Source organism: Octopus bimaculoides, chromosome 18 (genome assembly GCF_046866305.1).
Source record: "Octopus bimaculoides isolate indiv1 chromosome 18, ASM4686630v1, whole genome shotgun sequence".
Taxonomy (NCBI): domain Eukaryota; kingdom Metazoa; phylum Mollusca; class Cephalopoda; order Octopoda; family Octopodidae; genus Octopus; species Octopus bimaculoides.
The window spans coordinates 41,222,964-41,245,147 of NC_142945.1; positions in this window are offsets into that span (position 1 = coordinate 41,222,964).

Consider the following 22,184-nt stretch of genomic DNA (forward strand, 5'->3'; position numbering starts at 1 on the left):
CGTACCTACGTACATACTTACATTCGTTCCTTCCTTCAATCGTTCTTTCTCTTGCTTGTTTGATCGTTCGTCCATTGGTCCGGTCGTACGTACGTACATTCGTTAGTTCTTTCGTTGGATCGTTCGTTTATTCGTACGTATATGCGTTGGTTCGTTTGTACGTACGTTCGTTGTATCGTTCGATTGTTCCTTTGTGCATTCGTATGTACGTACGTTAGTTCATTCGTTCGTTCGTACGTACGTTCGTTCGTTCGACCGTCCGTTCGGTCGTTCGTTCGTTATTTCATTCGTACGAACGTACGATCCTACGGTCGCTCTTGCGTTCGTTCGTTCGCTCGCTCGTTCGATCGTAAATACGTTATTACGTACGTACGATATTTTGTTCGTTCGGACGGACATACGTAAGTTCATTCTTTATTTCGTTCGTACGTACGATATTTCGTTCGTTCGTAAGTTCATTCGTTCGTTCGTAAGTTCATTCGTTAGTTCGGTCGTACGTTCGCTTGCTGCTTCATTTCGTTCGCAAGAGCGACCGTAGGATCGTACGTTCGTACGAATGAAATAACGAACGAACGTACGTATGTAAGCACGTACGAACGCACGATCGATCGAACGAACGTAGGAACGTACGTACGAATGCACAAAAGAGCAATCGAACGATCCAACAAACGAAAGTACGTTCAAACGAACCAACGTATATACGTACGTATGTACGTACGAATGAACATACGTAAGTACGAACGAACGAACCTACTTTCGTACGAACGAAAGAACGAACGTACCTTCGTACGTACGAATGAACGAAAGATCCAACGAACGAACGAACGTACGTAAGAACGAACGATCGAACAAACAAAAGAAAGAACGATTGAAGGAACGAACGAATGTAAGTATGTACGTACGAACGAAATGAAGCAGCAAGCGAACGTACGAACGAACGTACGACCGAACTAACGAATGAACTTACGTACGTACGAACGAACGAAATATCGTACGTACGTAATTACGTATTTATTTACGATCGAACGAACAAAGGAAAGTACGTACGAACGCAAGTGCGACCGTAGGAACGTACGTTCGTACGAATTAAATAACTAACGAACGACCGAACGAACAGTCGTACGAACGAACGAACGAATGAACTAACGTACGTACGTACGAATGCACAAAGGAACAATCGAACGATACAACGAACGTACGTAAGTACGTACTGACGAAAGAACGAACGAAATTACGTACGTACGGACGGACGGACGAAAGAATAAACGAACGAAAGCATCTACGTACGAACGAACGAGCAAATGAACGTATGTACGAACGAACGATAGTACGTATGAACGAACGAACGAAATGAAGGAGCAAGCAAACGAACTAACAAATGAACTTACGCACGTACGTATGTACGTACGAAGGAACGAAATATCGTACATACGTTTTTACGAACGAACGAACGAACGCAAGTGCGACCGTAGGAACGTACGTTCGTACGAGTGAAATAACGAACGAACGTACGTACGTACGTAAGCACGAGCGAACGCACGATCGATCGAACGAACGCAGGAACGTACGTACGAATGCACAAAAGAACAAAAGAACGATCCAACAAACGAACGTACGTTCAAACGAACCAACGTATATACGTACGTATGTACGTACGAATGAACATACGTAAGTACGAACGAACGAACGTACGTAAGAACGAACAATCGAACAAACAAAAGAAAGAACGATTGAAGGAACGAACAAATGTAAGTATGTACGTAGGTACGAACAAACGAACGTACGTACGAACGATCGAACGAACGTACGGACGGACGCCAGAATAAACGAACGAAAGCATCTACGTCCCTCCGTACGTACGAACGAGAGAATGAACGTATGTACGAACGAACGATAGTACGTACAAACGAAATGAAGGAGCAAGCGAACGTACGAACGAACTAAAGAATGAACTTACGTATGTCCGTCCGAACGAACAAAATATCGTACGTACGTAATTACGTATTTACAATCGAACGAGCGAACGAACGAACGCAAGAGCGACCGTAGGATCGTACGTTCGAACGAATGAAATAACGAACAAACGTACGTGCGGACGGACGAACGTACGTACGTAAGAACGAACGAACGTAGGAACGTACGAACTAACAAACGAACGTACGTACGTACGAATCCAGAAAATAACAAACGAACGATCCAACGAACGAACGTACGCACGTATGTATTTACGTAAGTACAATCGAAGCAACGCATATACGTATGTACGTACGTATGTTCGAACGAACGTACTTTCGTACGAACGAAAGAACGAGGAAACGAACGTACGTAAGTACGAACGAACGTACGTACGTGCGTAGGGACGGACGAAAGAAAAAACGAACGAAAGCATCTACGTAACTCCGTACGTACGAACGAGCGAATGAACGTATATAGGTATTTACGAATGAACGTATATAGGTATGTACGAACGAACGTACGTACGTACGAACGAACGAACGAAATGAAGCAGCAAGCGAACGTACGACCGAGCTAACGAATGAACTTACGTACGTACGAACGAACGAAATATCGTACGTACGTAATTACGTATTTACGATCGAAGGAACAAACGCAAGAGGAACGTACGTACCTACGAACGTACGAACTAACAAACGAACGTACGTACGTACGAATGCAGAAAATAACAAACGAACAATCCAACGAACGAACGTACGCACGTATGTAATTACGTAATTACAATCGAACCAACGCATATATGTATGTTCGAACGAACGTACCTTCGTACGAACGAAAGAACGAGGAAACGAACGTACGTAAGTACGAACGAACGTAAGTACGTGCGTAGGGACGGACGAAAGAAAAAACGAAAGAAAGCATCTACGTAACTCCGTACGTACGAACGAGCGAATGAACGTATGTACGAACAACCGATAGTACGTACCAACGAAATGAAGGAGCAACTTAAGAACGAAATGAAGGAGCAACGTAAGAACGAACGTACGAACGAACTAAAGAATGAACTTCCGTATATACGTCCGAACGAACAAAATATCGTACGTACGTAATTACGTATTTACGATCGAACGAACGCAAGAGCTTACGCTCGTGCTTACGTACGTACGAACGTTCGTTCGTTATTTCACTCGTACGAACGTACGTTCCTACGGTTGCACTTGCTTTCGTTCGTTCGTAAATACGTATGTACGATATTTCGTTCCTTCGTACGTACATACGTACGTACGTAAGTTCATTCGTTAGTTCGTTTGCTTGCTCCTTCATTTCGTTCGTTCGTTCGTACGTACGTACGTACTATCGTTCGTTCGTGCATACGTTTATTCGCTCGTTCGTTCGTACGTAGATGCTTTCGTTCGTTTATTCTTTCGTCCGTACGTACGTAATTTCGTTCGTTCTTTCGTCAGTACGTACTGACGTACGTTCGTTTCCTCGTTTGTTCTTTCGTACCTACGTCCATACTTACATTTGTTCTTTCCTTCAATCGTTCTTTCTCTTGTTTGTTTGATCGTTCGTCCATTTGTCCGGTCGTACGTACGTACATTCGTTCGTTCTTGCGTTGGATCGTTCGTTCATTCGTACGTACGTACATATATACGTTGGTTCGTTTGTACGTACGTTCGTTGTATCGTTCGTTTGTGCATTCGTACGTACGTACGTTAGTTCATTCGTTTGTTCGTACGAACGTACGTTCCTACGGTCGCACTTGCGTTCGTACGTACTTTTGTTTGTTCGTTCGATCGTAAATACGTAATTACGTACGTACGATATTTTGTTCGTTCGGACGTACATACGTAAGTTCATTCTTTAGTTCGTTCGTACGTTCGTTCTTACGTTCGGTTGCTCATTCATTTCGTTCGTACTTACTATCGTTCGTTCGTACATACGTTCATTCTCTCGTTCGTACGTACGGAGGTACGTAGATGCTTTCATTCGTTTATTCTGGCGTCCGTACGTTCGTTCGATCGTTCGTACGTATGTTCGTTTGTTCGTTCGTTCGTTCTTTCGTTCGTACCTACGTACATACTTACATTCGTTCGCTCCTTCAATCGTTCTTTTTTTTATTTGTTCGATCGTTCGTTCTTAAATACGTTCGTTCGTTCGTTGGATCTTTCGTTCATTCGTACGTACGTACGTACGTACGTTCGTTCTTTCGTTTGTACGAAAGTACTTTCGTTCGTTCGTACTTATGTTCATTCGTACGTATATACGTTGGTTCGTTTGAACGTACGTTCGTTTGTTCTTTTGTGCATTCGTACGTACGTTCCTACGTTCGTTCGATCGATCGCGCGTTCGTTCGTGCTTACGTACGTACGTACGTTCGTTCGTTACTTCACTCGTACGATCGTACGTTCCTAGGGTCGCACTTGCGTTCGTTCCTTCGTACGTACATACGTACGTAAGTTCATTCGTTAGTTCGTTCGCACGTACGTTCGTTTGCTTGCTCCTTCATTTCGTTTGTTCGTTCGTACGTACGTACTATCGTTCGTTCGTACGTACGTACTATCGTTCGTTCGTACAAACGTTCATTCGCTCGTTCGTTCGTACGTAGATGCTTTCGTTCGTTTATTCTTTCGTCCGTCCGTACGTACGTAATTTCGTTCGTTCTTTCGTCAGTACGTACTTACGTACGTTCGTTTCCTCGTTTGTTCTTTCGTACCTACGTACATACTTACATTCGTTCGTTCCTTCAATCGTTCTTTCTCTTGTTTGTTTGATCGTTCGTCCATTGGTCCGGTCGTACGTACGTACATTCGTTCTTTCTTTCGTTGGATCGTTCGTTCATTCGTACGTACGTACATATATAGGTTGGTTCGTTTGTACGTACGTTCGTTGTATCGTTCGTTTGTGCATTCGTACGTACATACGTTAGTTCATTCGTTTGTTCGTTCGTACGTACGTTCGTTCGTTCGTCCGTCCGTTCGGTCGTTCGCTTGTTATTTAATTCGTACGAACGTACGTTCCTACGGTCGCACTTGCGTTCGTACGTACTTTCGTTTGTTCGTTCGATCGTAAATACGTAATTACGTACGTACGATATTTCGTTCCTTCGTACGTACGTAAGTTCATTCGTTAGTGCGGTCGTACGTTCGCTTGCTGCTTCATTTCGTTCGTTCGTTCGTACGTACGTACGTTCGTTCGTACATACCTATATACGTTCATTCGTACTTACCTATATACGTTCATTCGCTCGTTCGTACGTACGGAGTTACGTAGATGCTTTCGTTCGTTTTTTCTTTCGTCCGTCCCTACGCACGAACGTACATTCGTTCGTACTTACGTACGTTCGTTTCCTCGTTCTTTCGTTCGTACGAAAGTACGTTCGTTCGAACATACGTACGTACATACGTATATGCGTTGGTTCGATTGTACTTACGTAATTACATACGTGCGTACGTTCGTTCGTTGGATCGTTCGTTTGTTCTTTTCTGGATTCGTACGTACGTACGTTCGTTTGTTAGTTCGTACGTTCCTACGTTCGTTTGTTTCGATCGTTCGTTCGTTCTTACGTACGTACGTACGTTCGTTCGTCCGTCCGCACGTACGTACGTTCGTTCGTTATTTCATTCGTTCGAACGTACGATCCTACAGTCGCTCTTGCCTTCGTTCGTTCGCTCGTTCGATCGTAAATACGTAATTACGTACGTACGATATATTGTTCGTTCGAACGTACATACGTAAGTTCATTCTTTAGTTCGTTCGTACGTTCGCTTGCTCCTTCATTTCATTCTTACGTACTATCGTTCGTTCGTACATACGTTCATTCTCTCGTTCGTACGTACGGAGGTACGTAGATGTTTTCGTTCGTTTATTCTGGCGTCCGTCCGTACGTTCGTTCGATCGTTCGTACGTACGTTCGTTTGTTCGTTCGTTCGTACCTACGTACATAATTACATTCGTTCGTTCCTTCAATCGTTCTTTCTTTTGTTTGTTCGATCGTTCGTTCTTACGTACGTTCGTTCGTTCGTACTTACGTATGTTCATTCGTACGTATATACGTTGGTTCGTTTGAACGTACGTTCGTTTGTTGGATCGTTCTTTTGTTCTTTTGTGCATTCGTACGTACGTTCCTACGTTCGTTCGATCGATCGTGCGCTCGCTCGTGCTTACGTACGTACATGCGTTCGTTCGTTATTTCACTCGTACGAACGTACGTTCCTACGGTCGCACTTGCGTTCGTTCGTTCGTTCGTAAATACGTATGTACGATATTTCGTTCCTTCGTACGTACATACGTACGTACGTAATTACGTATTTACGATCGAACGAGCGAACGAACGAACGCAAGAGCGACCGTAGGATCGTACGTTCGTACGAATGAAATAACGAACGAACGACCGAACGGACGGTCGAACGAACGAACGTACGTACGAACGAACAAACGTACGTACGAACGAACGAGTGAACTAATGTATGTACGTACGAATGCACAAAGGAACAATCGAACGATACAACGAACGTACGTACAAACGAACCAACGTATAAACGTACGTACGAATAAACGAACGAACGAATGTACGTACGTACGACCGGACCAATGGACGAACGATCAAACAAACAAGAGAAAGAACGATTGAAGGAAAGAACGAATGTAAGTATGTACGTAGGTACGAACGAACAAACGAGGAAACGAACGTAAGTAATTACGTACTGACGAAAGAACGAACGAAATTACGTACGTACGGACGGACGGACGAAAAATAAACGAACGAAATCAGGTACGTTCGTTCGTTCGTACTTACGTATGTTCATTCGTACGTACATAGGTACGTATATACGTTGGTTCGTTTGAACGTACGTTCGTATGTTGGATCGTTCGTTTTTCTTTTGTGCATTCGTACGTACGTTCCTACGTTCGTTCGATCGATCGTGCGTTCGTTCGCACTTACGTACGTACGTTCGTTCGTTATTTCACTCGTACGAACGTACGTTCCTACGGTCGCAGTTGCGTTCGTTCGTTCGATCGTAAATACGTATATACGATATTTCGTTCCTTCGTACGTACAAACGTACGTAAGTTCATTCGTTAGTTCGTTCGCACGTACGTTCGTTTGCTTGCTTCTTCATTTCGTTCGTTCGTTCGTACATACGTTCATTCGCTCGTTCGTTCGTACGTAGATGCTTTCGTTCGTTTATTTTTTCGTCCGTCCGTCCGTACGTACGTACGATCTTTCGTTCATTCGTACGTACGTAGGTACGTTCGTTCTTTCGTTCGTACGAAAGTACGTTCGTTCGTTCGTACTTACGTATGTTCATTTGTCAGTACATACGTACGTATATACGTTGTTTCGTTTGAACGTACGTTCGTTTGTTGGATCGTTCGTTTGTTGTTTTGTGCTTACGTACGTACGTTAGTTCATTCGTTTGTTCGTTCCTACGTAAGTTCGTTCTTTCGTCCGTCCGTTCGGTCGTTCGTTAGTTATTTAATTCGTACGAACGTACGTTCCTACGGTCGCACTTGCGTTCGTACGTACTTTCGTTTGTTCGTTCGATCGTAAATACGTAATTACGTACGTACGATATTTCGTTCGTTCGTACGTACGTAAGGTCATTCGTTAGTTCGGTCGTACGTTCGTTCGTACGTTCGCTAGCTGCTTCACTTCGTTCGTTCTTTCGTTGGATCGTTCGTTCATTCGTACGGACGTACGTATATACGTTGGTTCGTTTGTACGTACGTTCGTTGTATCGTTCGTTTGTGCATTCGTACGTACGTACGTTAGTTCATTCGTTTGTTCGTTCGTACGTACGTTCGTTCGTTCGTCCGTCCGTTCGGTCGTTCGTTAGTTATTTAATTCGTACGAACGTACGTTCCTACGGTCGCACTTGCGTTCGTACGTACTTTCGTTTGTTCGTTCGATCGTAAACACGAAATTACGTACGTACGATATTTCGTTCGTACGTACGTACGTAAGTTCATTCGTAAGTTCGGTCGCACGTTCGTTCGTACGTTCGCTTGCTGCTTCATTTCGTTCGTTCGTTCGTTCGTTCGTTCGTTCGTTCGTTTGTTTCGATCGTAAGTTCATTCGTTTGTTCGTTCGCACGTAAGTTCGTTTGCTTGCTCCTTCATTTCGTTCGTTCGTTCGTACATACGTTCATTCGCTCGTTCGTTCGTGCGTAGATGCTTTCGTTCGTTTATTTTTTCGTCCGTCCGTCCGTACGTAATTTCGTTCGTTCTTTCGTCAGTACGTACTTACGTACGTTCGTTTCTCGTTTGTTCGTTCGTACCAACGTACATACTTACATTCGTTCTTTCCTTCAATCGTTCATTCCTTCAATCGTTCTTTCTTTTGTTTGTTCGATCGTTCGTTCTTACGTACGTTCGTTCGTTCGTTGTATCTTTCGTTCATTCGTACGTACATACGTACGTACATACGTACGTATATACGTTGGTTCGTATACTTGCGTCCGTTCGTTCGATCGTAAATACGTATGTACGATATTTCGTTCCTTCGTACGTACATACGTAATTTCATTCATTAGTTCGTTCGCACGTACGTTCGTGCGCTTGCTCCTTCATTTCGTTCGTTCATTCGAACGTACGTACTATCGTTCGTTTGTATATACGTTCATTCGCTCCTCCGTTCGTACGTAGATGCTTTCGTTCGTTTGTTCTTTCGTCCGTCCGTCCGTCCGTCCGTACGTACGTAATTTCGTTCGTTCTTTCGTCAGTACGTAATTACTTCCGTTCGTTTCCTCGTTTGTTCGTTCGTACCTACGTACATACTTACATTCGTTAGTTCCTTCAATCGTTCTTTCTCTTGTTTGTTTGAACGTTCATCCATTGGTCCGGTCGTACGTACGTACATTTGTTCGTTCTTTCGTTGGATCGTTCGTTCATTCGTACGTACGTACGTATATACGTTGGTTCGTTTGTACGTACCTTCGTTGTATCGTTCGTTTGTGCATTCGTACGTACGTACGTTACTTCATTCGTTTGTTCGTTCGTACGTACGTTCGTTCGTTCGTCCGTCCGTTCCTACGGTCGCACTTGCGTACGTACGTACTTTCGTTTATTCGTTCGATCGTAAATACGTAATTACGTACGTACGATATTTCGTTCGTTCGTACGTACGTAATTTCATTCGTTAGTGCGGTCGTACGTTCGTTCGTACGTTCGCTTGCTGCTTCATTTCGTTCGTTCGTTCGTACGTACGTTCGTTCGTATATACCTATATACGTTCATTCGTACATACCTATATACGTTCATTCGCTCGTTCGTACGTACGGAGTTACGTAGATGCTTTCGTTCGTTTTTTCTTTCGTCCGTCCCTACGCACGTACGTACGTTCGTTCGTACTTACGTACGTTCGTTTCCTCGTTCTTTCGTTCGTACGAAAGTACGTTCGTTCGAACATACGTACGTACATACGTAAATGCGTTGGTTCGATTGTACTTACGTAATTACATACGTGCGTACGTTCGTTCGTTGGATCGTTCGTACCTTCGTTCGCCCATCCGCACGTACGAACGTTCGTTCGTTATTTCATTCGTTCGAACGTACGATTCTACGGTCGCTCTTGCGTTCGTTCGTTCGCTCGTTCGATCGTAAATACGTAATTACGTACGTACGATATTTTGTTCGTTCGGACGTACATACGTAAGCTCATTCTTTAGTTCGTTCGTACGTTCGCTTGCTCCCTCATTTCGTTGGTACGTACTATCGTTCGTTCGTACATACGTTCATTCTCTCGTTCGTACGTACGGAGGTACGTAGATGCTTTCGTTCGTTTATTCTGGCGTCCGTCCGTACGTTCGTTCGATCGTTCGTACGTACGTTCGTTCGTTCGTTCGTTCGTTCTTTCGTTCGTACCTACGTACATACTTACATTCGTTCGTTCCTTCAATCGTTCTTTCTTTTGTTTGTTCGATCGTTCGTTCTTACGTACGTTAGTTCGTTCGTTGGATCTTTCGTTCATTCGTACGTACGTAGGTACGTTCGTTCTTTCGTTCGTACGAAAGTACGTTCGTTCGTTCGTACGAAAGTACGTTCGTTCGTTCGTACGAAAGTACGTTCGTTCGTTCGTACTTACGTATGTTCATTCGTACGTACATACGTACGTATATACGTTGGTTCGTTTGAACGTACGTTCGTTTGTTGGATCGTTCGTTTGTTCTTTTGTGCATTCGGACGTACGTTCCTACGTTCGTTCGATCGATCGTGCGTTCGTTCGTGCTTACGTACGTACGTTCGTTTTTATTTCACTCGTACGAACGTACGTTCCTACGGTCGCAGTTGCGTTCGTTCGTGCGGTCGTAAATACGTATATACGATATTTCGTTCCTTCGTACGTACAAACGTACGTAAGTTCATTCGTTAGTTCGTTCGCACGTACGTTCGTTTGCTTGCTCCTTCATTTCGTTCGTTCGTTCGTACATACGTTCATTCGCTCGTTCGTTCGTACGTAGATGCTTTCGTTCGTTCTTTCGTCAGTACGTACTTACGTACATTCGTTTCTCGTTCGTACGTTCGTACCTGCGTACATACTTACATTCGTTCTTTCCTTCAATCGTTCTTTCCTTCAATCGTTCTTTCTTTTGTTTGTTCGTTCGTTCGTTCTTACGTACGTTCGTTCGTTCGTTGTATCTTTCGTTCTTTCGTACGTACATACGTACGTATATACGTTGGTTCGTTTGAACGTACGTTCGTTTGTTTGATCGTTCGTTAGTTCATTTGTGCATTCGTACATACGTTCCTATTTTCGTTCGATCGATCGTGCGTTCGTTCGTGCTTACGTAAGTTCGATCGTAAATACGAAATTACGTACGTACGATATTTCGTTCGTACGTACGTACGTAAGTTCATTCGTAAGTTCGGTCGTACGTTCGTTCGTACGTTCGCTTGCTGCTTCATTTCGTTCGTTCGTTCGTACGTACGTGCGTTCGTTCGGACATACCTATATACGTTCATTCGTACATACCTATATACGTTCATTCGCTCGTTCGTACGTACGCAGTTACGTAGATGCTTTCGTTCGTTTTTTCTTTCGTCTGTCCCTACGCACGTACGTACTGTCGTTCGTACTTACGTACGTTCGTTCGTACTTACGTACGTTCGTTTCCTCGTTCTTTCGTTCGTACCAAAGTACGTTCGTTCGAACATACGTACGTACATACGTATATGCGTTGGTTCGATTGTACTTACGTAATTACATACGTGCGTACGTTCGTTCGTTGGATCGTTCGTTTGTTCTTTTCTGGATTCGTACGTACGTACGTTCGTTTGTTAGTTCGTACGTTCCAACGTTCGTTTGTTTCGATCGTTCGTTCGTTCTTACGTACGTACGTACGTTCGTTCGTCCGTCCGCACGTACTTACGTTCGTTCGTTATTTCATTCGTTCGAACATACGATCCTACGGTCGCTCTTGCGTTCGTTCGTTCGCTCGTTCATTCGCTCGCTCGTTCGATCGTAAATACGTAATTACGTACGTACGATATTTCGTTCGTTCGTAAGTTCATTCGTTAGTTCGGTCGTACGTTCGTTCGTACGTTCGCTTGCTGCTTCATTTCGTTCGCAAGAGCGACCGTAGGATCGTACGTTCGTACGAATGAAATAACGAACGTACGTACGTGCGTAGGGACGGACGAAAGAAAAAACGAACGAAAGCATCTACGTAACTCCGTACGTACGAACGAGCGAATGAACGTATATAGGTATGTACGAATGAACGTATATAGGTATGTACGAACGAACGTACGTACGTACGAACGAACGAACGAAATGAAGCAGCAAGCGAACGTACGACCGAACTAACGAATGAACGTACGTACGTACGAACGAACGAAATATCGTACGTACGTAATTACGTATTTACGATCGAACGAACAAACGAAAGTACGTACGAACGCAAGTGCGACCGTAGGAACGTACGTTCGTACGAATTAAATAACTAACGAACGACCGAACGAACGGACGTACGAACAAACGAACGAATGAACTAACGTACGTACGTACGAATGCACAAAGGAACAATCGAACGATACAACTAACGTACGTACAAACGAACGAACGTATATACGTACGTACGTACGTACGAATGAACGAACGATCCAACGAAAGAACGAACAAATGTACGTACGTACGACCGGACCAATGGACGAACGATCAAACAAACAAGAGAAAGAACGAATGTAAGTATGTAAGTAGGTACGAACGAACAAACGAAGAAACGAACGTACGTAAGCACGTACGAATGCACAAAAGAACAATCGAACGATCCAACAAACGAAAGTACGTTCAAACGAACCAACGTATATACGTACGTATGTACGTACGAATGAACATACGTAAGTACGAACGAACGAACCTACTTTCGTACGAACGAAAGAACGAACGTACCTTCGTACGTACGAATGAACGAAAGATCCCACGAACGAACGAACGTACGTAAGAACGAACGATCGAACAAACAAAAGAAAGAACGATTGAAGGAACGTACGAACGAACGTACGACCGAACTAACGAATGAACTTACGTACGTACGAACGAACGAAATATCGTACGTACGTAATTACGTATTTATTTACGATCGAACGAACAAAGGAAAGTACGTACGAACGCAAGTGCGACCGTAGGAACGTACGTTCGTACGAATTAAATAACTAACGAACGAACGGACGTACGAACGAACGAACGAATGAACTAACCTACGTACGTACGAATGCACAAAGGAACAATCGAACGATACAACTAACGTACGTACAAACGAACGAACGTATATACGTACGTACGTCCGAATGAACGAACGATCCAACGAAAGAACGAACAAATGTACGTACGTACGACCGGACCAATGGACGAACGATCAAACAAACAAGAGAAAGAACGAATGTAAGTATGTAAGTAGGTACGAACGAACAAACGAGGAAACGAACGTACGTAAGTACGTACTGACGAAAGAACGAACGAAATTACGTACGTACGGACGGACGGACGAAAGAATAAACGAACGAAAGCTTCTACGTACGAACGAACGAGCGAATGAACGTATGTACGAACGAATGATAGTACGTACGTACGTACGAACGAACGAACGAGATGAAGGAGCAAGCAAACGAACTAACGAATGAACTTACGTACGTACGTATGTACGTACGAAGGAACGATATATCGTACATACGTATTTACGAACGAACGAACGAACGCAAGTGCGACCGTAGGAACGTACGATCGTACGAGTGAAATAACGAACGAACGTACGTACGTACGTAAGCACGAGCGAACGCACGATCGAACGAACGTAGGAACGTACGTACGAATGCACAAACGAACAAAAGAACGATCCAACAAACGAACGTACCTTCAAACGAACCAACCTATATACGTACTATGTACGTACGAATGAACATACGTAAGTACGAACGAACGAACGTACGTAAGAACGAACGATAGAACAAACAAAAGAAAGAACGATTGAAGGATCGAACGAATGTAAGTATGTACGTTGGTACGAACGAACGAACGTACGTACGAACGATCGAACGTACGGACGGACGCCAGAATAAACGAAAGAAAGCATCTACGTACCTCCGTACGTACGAACGAGAGAATGAACGTATGTACGAACGAACTATAGTACGTACCAACGAAATGAAGGAGCAAGCGAGCGTACGAACGAACTAAAGAATGAACTTACGTATGTACGTCCGAACGAACAAAATATCGTACGTACCTAATTACGTATTTACGAGCGAACGAACGAACGCAAGAGCGAACGAACGAACGCAAGAGCGACTGTAGGATCGTACGTTCGAACGAATGAAATAACGAACGAACGTACGTACGTGCGAACGGACGAACGAACGTACGTACGTACGTAAGAACGAACGAACGATCGAAACAAACGAACGTAGGAACGTACGAACTAACAAACGAACGTACGTACGTACGAATCCAGAAAAGAACAAAAGAACGATCCAACGAACGAACGTACTTTCGTACGAACGAAAGAACGAGGAAACGAACGTACGTACGTGCGTAGGGACGGACGAAAGAAAAAACGAACGAAAGCATCTACGTAACTCCGTACGTACGAACGAGCGAATGAACGTATATAGGTATGTACGAATGAATGTATATAGGTATGTACGAACGAACGTACGTACGTACGAACGAACGAACGAAATGAAGCAGCAAGCGAACGTACGACCGAACTAACGAATGAACGTACGTACGTACGAACGAACGAAATATCGTACGTACGTAATTACGTATTTACGATCGAACGAACAAACGAAAGTACGTACGAACGCAAGTGCGACCGTAGGAACGTACGTTCGTACGAATTAAATAACTAACGAACGAACGGACGTACGAACGAACGAACGAATGAACTAACCTACGTACGTACGAATGCACAAAGGAACAATCGAACGATACAACTAACGTACGTACAAACGAACGAACGTATATACGTACGTACGTACGTACGAATGAACGAACGATCCAACGAAAGAACGAACAAATGTACGTACGTACGACCGGACCAATGGACGAACGATCAAACAAACAAGAGAAAGAACGAATGTAAGTATGTAAGTAGTTATGCACGAACAAACGAGGAAACGAACGTACGTAAGTACGTACTGACGAAAGAACGAACGAAATTACGTACGGACGGACGGACGGACGAAAGAATAAACGAACGAAAGCTTCTACGTACGAACGAACGAGCAAATGAACGTATGTACGAACGAACGATAGTACGTACGTACGTACGAACGAACGAACGAGATGAAGGAGCAAGCAAACGAACAAACGAATGAACTTACGTACGTACGTATGTACGTACGAAGGAACGAAATATCGTACATACGTATTTACGAACAAACGAACGAACGCAAGTGCGACCTTAGGAACGTACGTTCGTACGAGTGAAATAACGAACGAACGTACGTACGTACGTAAGCACGCGCGAACGCACGATCGAACGAACGTAGGAACGTACGTACGAATGCACAAACGAACAAAAGAACGATCCAACAAACGAACGTACGTTCAAACGAACGTACGTTCAAACGAACGTACGTTCAAACGAACGTACGTTCAAACGAACGTACGTTCAAACGAACCAACGTATATACGTACGAATGAACGTAAGTACGAACGAACGAACGTACTTTCGTACAAACGAATGAACTAACGTACGTACGTACGAATGCACAGACGAACGATACAACGAACGTACGTACAAACGAACCAACGTATATACGTACGTACGAATGAACGAACGATCCCAGAAACGAACGTACGTTCAAACGAACCAACGTATATACGAACGTATATACGTACGAATGAACATACGTAAGTACGAACGTACTTTCGTACGAACGAAAGAACGAACGTACCTAAGTACATACGAATGAACGAAAGATCCAACGAACGTACGTAAGAACGAACGATCGAACAAACAAAACAAAGAACGATTGAGGAACGAACGAATGTAAGTATGTACGTAGGTACGAACGAAAGAACGAACAAACGAGGAAACGAATGTACGTACGAAAGAACGAACGAACGTACGGACGGACGCCAGAATAAACAAACGAAAGCATCTAGGTACGTACGAACGAGAGAATGAACGTATGTACGAACGAACGAGAGAATGAACGTATGTACGAACGAACGATAGTACGTACGAACAAAATGAAGGAGCAAGCGAACGGAAGAACGAACGTACGAACGAACTAAAGAATGAACTTACGTACGTTCGTTCGATCGTACGTAGATGATTTCGTTCGTTTATTCTTTCGTACGTCCGTCCGTACGTACGTAATTTCGTTTGTTCTTTCGTCAGTACGTAATTACTTACGTTCGTTTCCTCGTTTGTTCCTTCGTACCTACGTACATACTTACATTCTTTCTTTCCTTCAATCGTTCTTTCTCTTGTTTGTTTGATCGTTCGTCCATTGGTCCGGTCGTACGTACGTACATTCGTTCGTTCTTTCGTTGGATCGTTCGTTTATTCGTACGTACGTACGTATATACGTTGGTTCGTTTGTACGTACGTTCGTTGTATCGTTCGATTGTTCCTTTGTGCATTCGTACGTACGTACGTTAGTTCATTCGTTCGTTCGTACGTACGTTCGTTCGTTCGTACGTACGTTCGTTCGTTCGTACGTACGTTCGTTCGTTCGTACGTACGATACTACGGTCGCTCTTGCGTTCGTTCGTTCGCTCGTTCGATCGTAAATACGTAAGTACGTTCGCTTGCTCCTTCATTTCGTTGGTACGTACTATCGTTCGTACGTACATAAGTTCATTCTCTCGTTCGTACGTACGGAGGTACGTAGATGCTTTCGTTCGTTTATTCTGGCGTCCGTCCGTCCGTACGTTCGTTCGTACGTACGTACGTATATACGTTGGTTCGTTTGTACGTACGTTCGTTTGTTCCTTTGTGCATTCGTACGTACGTACGTTAGTTCGTTCGGTCGTTCGTTAATTATTTAATTCGTACGAACCTACGTTCCTACGGTCGCACTTGCGTTCGTACGTACTTTCGTTTGTTCATTCGATCGTAAATACGTAATTACGTACGTACGATATTTCGTTCGTTCGTACGTACGATATTTCGTTCGTTCGTAAGTTCATTCGTTAGTTCGGTCGTACGTTCGTTCGTACGTTCGCTTGCTGCTTCATTTCGTTCGCAAGAGCGACCGTAGGATCGTACGTTCGTGCGAAAGAAATAACGAACGAACGTACGTACATAAGCACGTACGAACGCACGATCGATCGAACGAACGTAGGAACGTACGTCCGAATGCACAAAAGAACAATCGAACGATCCAACAAACGAAAGTACGTTCAAACGAACCCACGTATATACGTACGTACGTACGTACGTACGAATGCACACACGAACGATACAACGAACGTACGTACAAACGAACCAACGTATATACGTACGTACGTACGAATGAACGAACGATCGAACAAACAAAAGAAAGAACGATTGAAGGAACGAACGAATGTAAGTATGTACGTAGGTACGAACGAAAGAACGAACAAACGAGGAAACGAATGAACGTACGAAAGAACGAACGCACGGACGGACGCCAGAATAAACAAACGAAAGCATCTACGTACCTCAGTACGTACGAACGAGAGAATGAACGTATGTACGAACGAACGAGAGATTGAACGTATGTACGAACGAACGATAGTACGTACGAACGAAATGAAGGAGCAAGCGAACGTAAGAACGAACGTACGAACGAACTAAAGAATGAACTTACGTACGTTCATTCGCTCGTTCGATCGTACGTAGATGATTTCGTTCGTTTATCCTTTCGTCCGTACCTACGTAATTTCGTTTGTTCTTTCGTCAGTACGTACTTACGTACGTTCGTTTCCTCGTTTGTTCGTTCGTACCTACGTACATACTTACATTCGTTCTTTCCTTCAATCGTTCTTTCTCTTGTTTGTTTGATCGTTCGTCCATTGGTCCGGTCGTACGTACGTACTTTCGTTCGTTCTTTCGTTGGATCGTTCGTTCATTCGTACGTACGTACGTATATACGTTGGTTCGTTTGTACGTACGTTCGTTGTATCGTCGTTCGATCGGTCGTTCGTTAGTTATTTAATTCGTACGAACGTACGTTCCTACGGTCGCACTTGCGTTCGTACGTACTTTCCTTTGTTCGTTCGATCGTAAATAAATACCTAATTACGTACGTACGATATTTCGTTCGTTCGTACGTACGTAAGTTCATTCGTTAGTTCGGTCGTACGTTCGCTTGCTGCTTCATTTCGTTCGTACGTACATACTTACATTCGTTCGTTCCTTCAATCGTTCTTTCTTTTGTTTGTTCGATCGTTCGTTCTTACGTACGTTCGTTCGTTCGTTGGATCTTTCGTTCATTCGTACGTACGAAGGTACGTTCGTTCTTTCGTTCGTACGAAAGTAGGTTCGTTCGTTCGTACTTACGTATGTTCATTCGTACGTACATACGTACGTATATACGTTGGTTCGTTTGAACGTACTTTCGTTAGTTGGATCGTCCGATTGTTCTTTTGTGCATTCGTACGTGCTTACGTTCGTACGTACGTTCGTTCGTTATTTCATTCGTACGAACGTACGATCCTACGGTCGCTCTTGCGAATAAAATGAAGCAGCAAGCGAACGTACGAACGAACGTACGACCGAACTAACGAATGAACTTACGAACGAACGAAATATCGTACGTACGAACGAAGGAAATATCGTACGTTCGTAATTACGTATTTACTATCGAATGAACAAACGAAAGTACGTACGAAAGCAAGTGCGACCGTAGGAACGTAGGTTCGTACGAATTAAATAACTAACGAACGACCGAACGAACTAACGTACGTACGTACGAATGCACAAAGGAACAAACGAACGATACAACGAATGTACGTACAAACGAACCAACGTATATACGTACGTACGTACGAATGAACGAACGAATGTAAGTATGTCCGTAGGTACGAACGAACGAACAAACGAACGTACGTACGAACGATCGAACGAATGTACGGACGGACGGACGCCAGAATAAACGAACGAAAGCATCTACGTACCTCCGTACGTACGAACGAGAGAATGAACGTATGTACGTACGAACGATAGTACGTACCAACGAAATGAAGGAGCAAGCGAACGTACGAACAAAATATCGTACGTACGTAATTACGTATTTACGATCGAACGAGCGAACGAACGAACGCAAGAGCGACCGTAGGATCGTACGTTCGTACGAATGAAATAACGAACGAACGACCGAACAGACGGTCGAACGAACGAACGTACGTACGTACGAACGAACGTACGTACGAACGAACGAATGAACTAACGTACGTACGTACGAATGCACAAAGGAACAATCGAACGATACAACGAACGTACGTACAAACGAACCAACGTATAAACGTACGTACGTACGAATAAACGAACGATCCAACGAAAGAACGAACGAATGTACGTACGTACGACCGGACCGATGGACGAACGATCAAACAAACAAGGGAAAGAACGATTGAAGGAAAGAACGAATGTAAGTATGTACGTAGGTACGAAGGAACAAACGAGGAAACGAACGTAAGTAATTACGTACTGACGAAAGAACGAACGAAATTACGTACGTACGGACGGACGGACGAAAGAATAAACGAACGAAATCATCTACGTACGATCGAACGAACGTACGTAAGTTCATTCTTTAGTTCGTTCGTACGTTCGTTCTTACGTTCGCTTGCTCCTTCATTTCGTTCGTACGTACCATCGTTCGTTCGTACATACGTTCATTCTCTCGTTCGTACGTACGGAGGTACGTAGATGCTTTCGTTCGTTTATTCTGGCGTCCGTTCGTACGTTCGTTCGTTCTTACGTACGTACTATCGTTAGTTCGTACATACGTTCATTCGCTCGTTCATTCGTACGTAGATGCTTTCGTTCGTTTATTCTTTCGTCAAGACGTACTTACGTACGTTCGTTTCCTCGTTTGTTCGTTCGTACCTACGTATATACTTACATTCGTTCTTTCCTTCAATCGTTCTTTCTCTTGTTTGTTTGATCGTTCGTCCATTGGTCCGGTCGTACGTACGTACATTCGTTCTTTCTTTCGTTGGATCGTTCGTTCATTCATACGTACGTACATATATATGTTGGTTCGTTTGTACGTACGTTCGTTGTATCGTTCGTTTGTGCATTCGTACGTACGTACGTTAGTTCATTCGTTTGTTCGTTCGTAGGTACGTTCGTTCGTTCGTCCGTCCGTTCGGTCGTTCGTTAGTTATTTAATTCGTACGAACGTACGTTCCTACGGTCGCACTTGCGTTCGTACGTACTTTCGTTTGTTCGTTCGATCGTAAATACGTAATTACGTACGTACGATATTTCGTTCGTTCGTACGTACGTAAGTTCATTCGTTAGTTCGGTCGTACGTTCGCTTGCTGATACATTTCGTTCGTTCGTTCGTACGTACGTACGTTCGTTCGTACATACCTATATACGTTCATTCGCTCGTTCGTACGTACAGAGTTACGTAGATGCTTTCGTTCGTTTTTTCTTTCGTCCGTCCCTACGCACGTACGTACGTTCGTTCGTACTTACGTACGTTCGTTCGTACTTACGTACGTTCGCTCGTGCATACGTACGTTCGTTTCCTCGTTCTTTCGTTCGTACGAAAGTACGTTCGTTCGAACATACGTACGTACATACGTATATGCGTTGGTTCGATTGTACTTACGTAATTACATACGTGCGTACGTTCGTTCGTTGGATCGTTCGTTTGTTCTTTTCTGGATTCGTACGTACGTATGTTCGTTTGTTAGTTCGTACGTTCCTACGTTCGTTTGATTCGATCGTTCGTTCGTTCTTACGTACGTACGTACGTTCGTTCGTCCGTCCGCACGTACTTACGTTCGTTCTTTATTTCATTGGTTCGAACGTACGATCCTACGGTCGCTCTTGCGTTCGTTCGTTCGCTCGTTCGGTCGTAAATACGTAATTACGTACGTACGATATTTTGTTCGTTCGGACGTACATACGTAAGTTCATTCTTTAGTTCGTTCGTACGTTCGCTTGCTCCTTCATTTCGTTGGTACGTACTATCGTTCGTTCGTACATACGTTCATTCTCTCGTTCGTACGTACGGAGGTACGTAGATGCTTTCGTTCGTTTATTCTGGCGTCCGTCCGTACGTTCGTTCAATCGTTCGTACGTACGTTCGTTTGTTCGTTCGTTCGTACCTACGTACATACTTACATTCGTTCGTTCTTTCTTTTGTTTGTTCGATCGTTCGTTCTTACGTACGTTCGTTCGTACTTATGTATGTTCATTCGTACGTACATACGTACGTATATAAGTTGGTTCGTTTGAACGTACGTTCGTTTGTTGGATCGTTCTTTTGTTCTTTTGTGCATTCGTACGTACTTTCCTACGTGCGTTCGCTCGTGCCTACGTACGTACGTACGTTCGTTCGTTATTTCACTCGTACGAACGTACGTTCCTACGGTCGCACTTGCGTTCGTTTGTTCGTTCGTAAATACGTAGGTACGATATTTCGTTCCTTCGTACGTACATACGTACGTACGTAAGTTCATTCGTTAGTTCGTTTGCTTGCTCCTTCATTTCGTTCGTTCGTTCGTACGTACTACCGTTCGTTCGTACATACGTTTATTCGCTCGTTCGTTCGTAGATGCTTTCGTTCGTTTATTCTTTCGTCCGTCCGTCCGTACGTACGTAATTACGTCAGTACGTACTTACGTACGTTAGTTTCCTCGTTTGTTCGTTCGTACCTACTTACATACTTACATTCGTTCTTTCTCTTGTTTGTTTGATCGTTCGTCCATTGGTCCGGTCGTACGTACGTACATTTGTTTGTTCTTTCGTTGGATCGTTCGTTCATTCGTTCGTACGTACGTATATACGTTGGTTCGAACTAACGAATGAACTTACGTACGGACGAACGAACGAAATATCGTACGTACGTACGTTATTTCATTCGTACGAACGTACTATCCTACGGTCGCTCTTGCGAACGAAATGAAGCAGCAAGCGAACGTACGAACGAACGTACGACCGAACTAACGAATGAACTTACGAACGAACGAAATATCGTACGTACTTTATTACGTATTTACGATCAAATGAACAAACGAAAGTACGTACGAAGTCAATGCGACCGTAGGAACGTAGGTTCGTACGAATTAAATAACTAACGAACGACCGAACGAACTAACGTACGTACGTACGAATGCACAAAGGAACAAACGAACGATACAACGAACGTACGTACAAACGAACCAACGTATATACTACGTACGTACGAATGAGCGAACGAATGTAAGTATGTCCGTAGGTACGAACGAACGAAAAAACGAACGTTCGTACGAACGATCGAACGAACGATCAAACGAACGTACGGACGGACGGACGCCAGAATAAACGAACGAAAGCATCTACGTACCTCCGTACGTACGATCGAGAGAATGAACGTATGTACGAACGAACGATAGTACGTACCAACGAAATGAGGGAGCAAGCGAACGTACGAACGAACTAAAGAATGAACTTACGTATGTCCGTCCGAACGAGCAAAATATCGGACGTACGTAATTACGTATTTACGATCGAACGAGCGAACGAACGAACGCAAGAGCGACCGTAGGATCGTACGTTCGTACGAATGAAATAACGAACGAACGACCG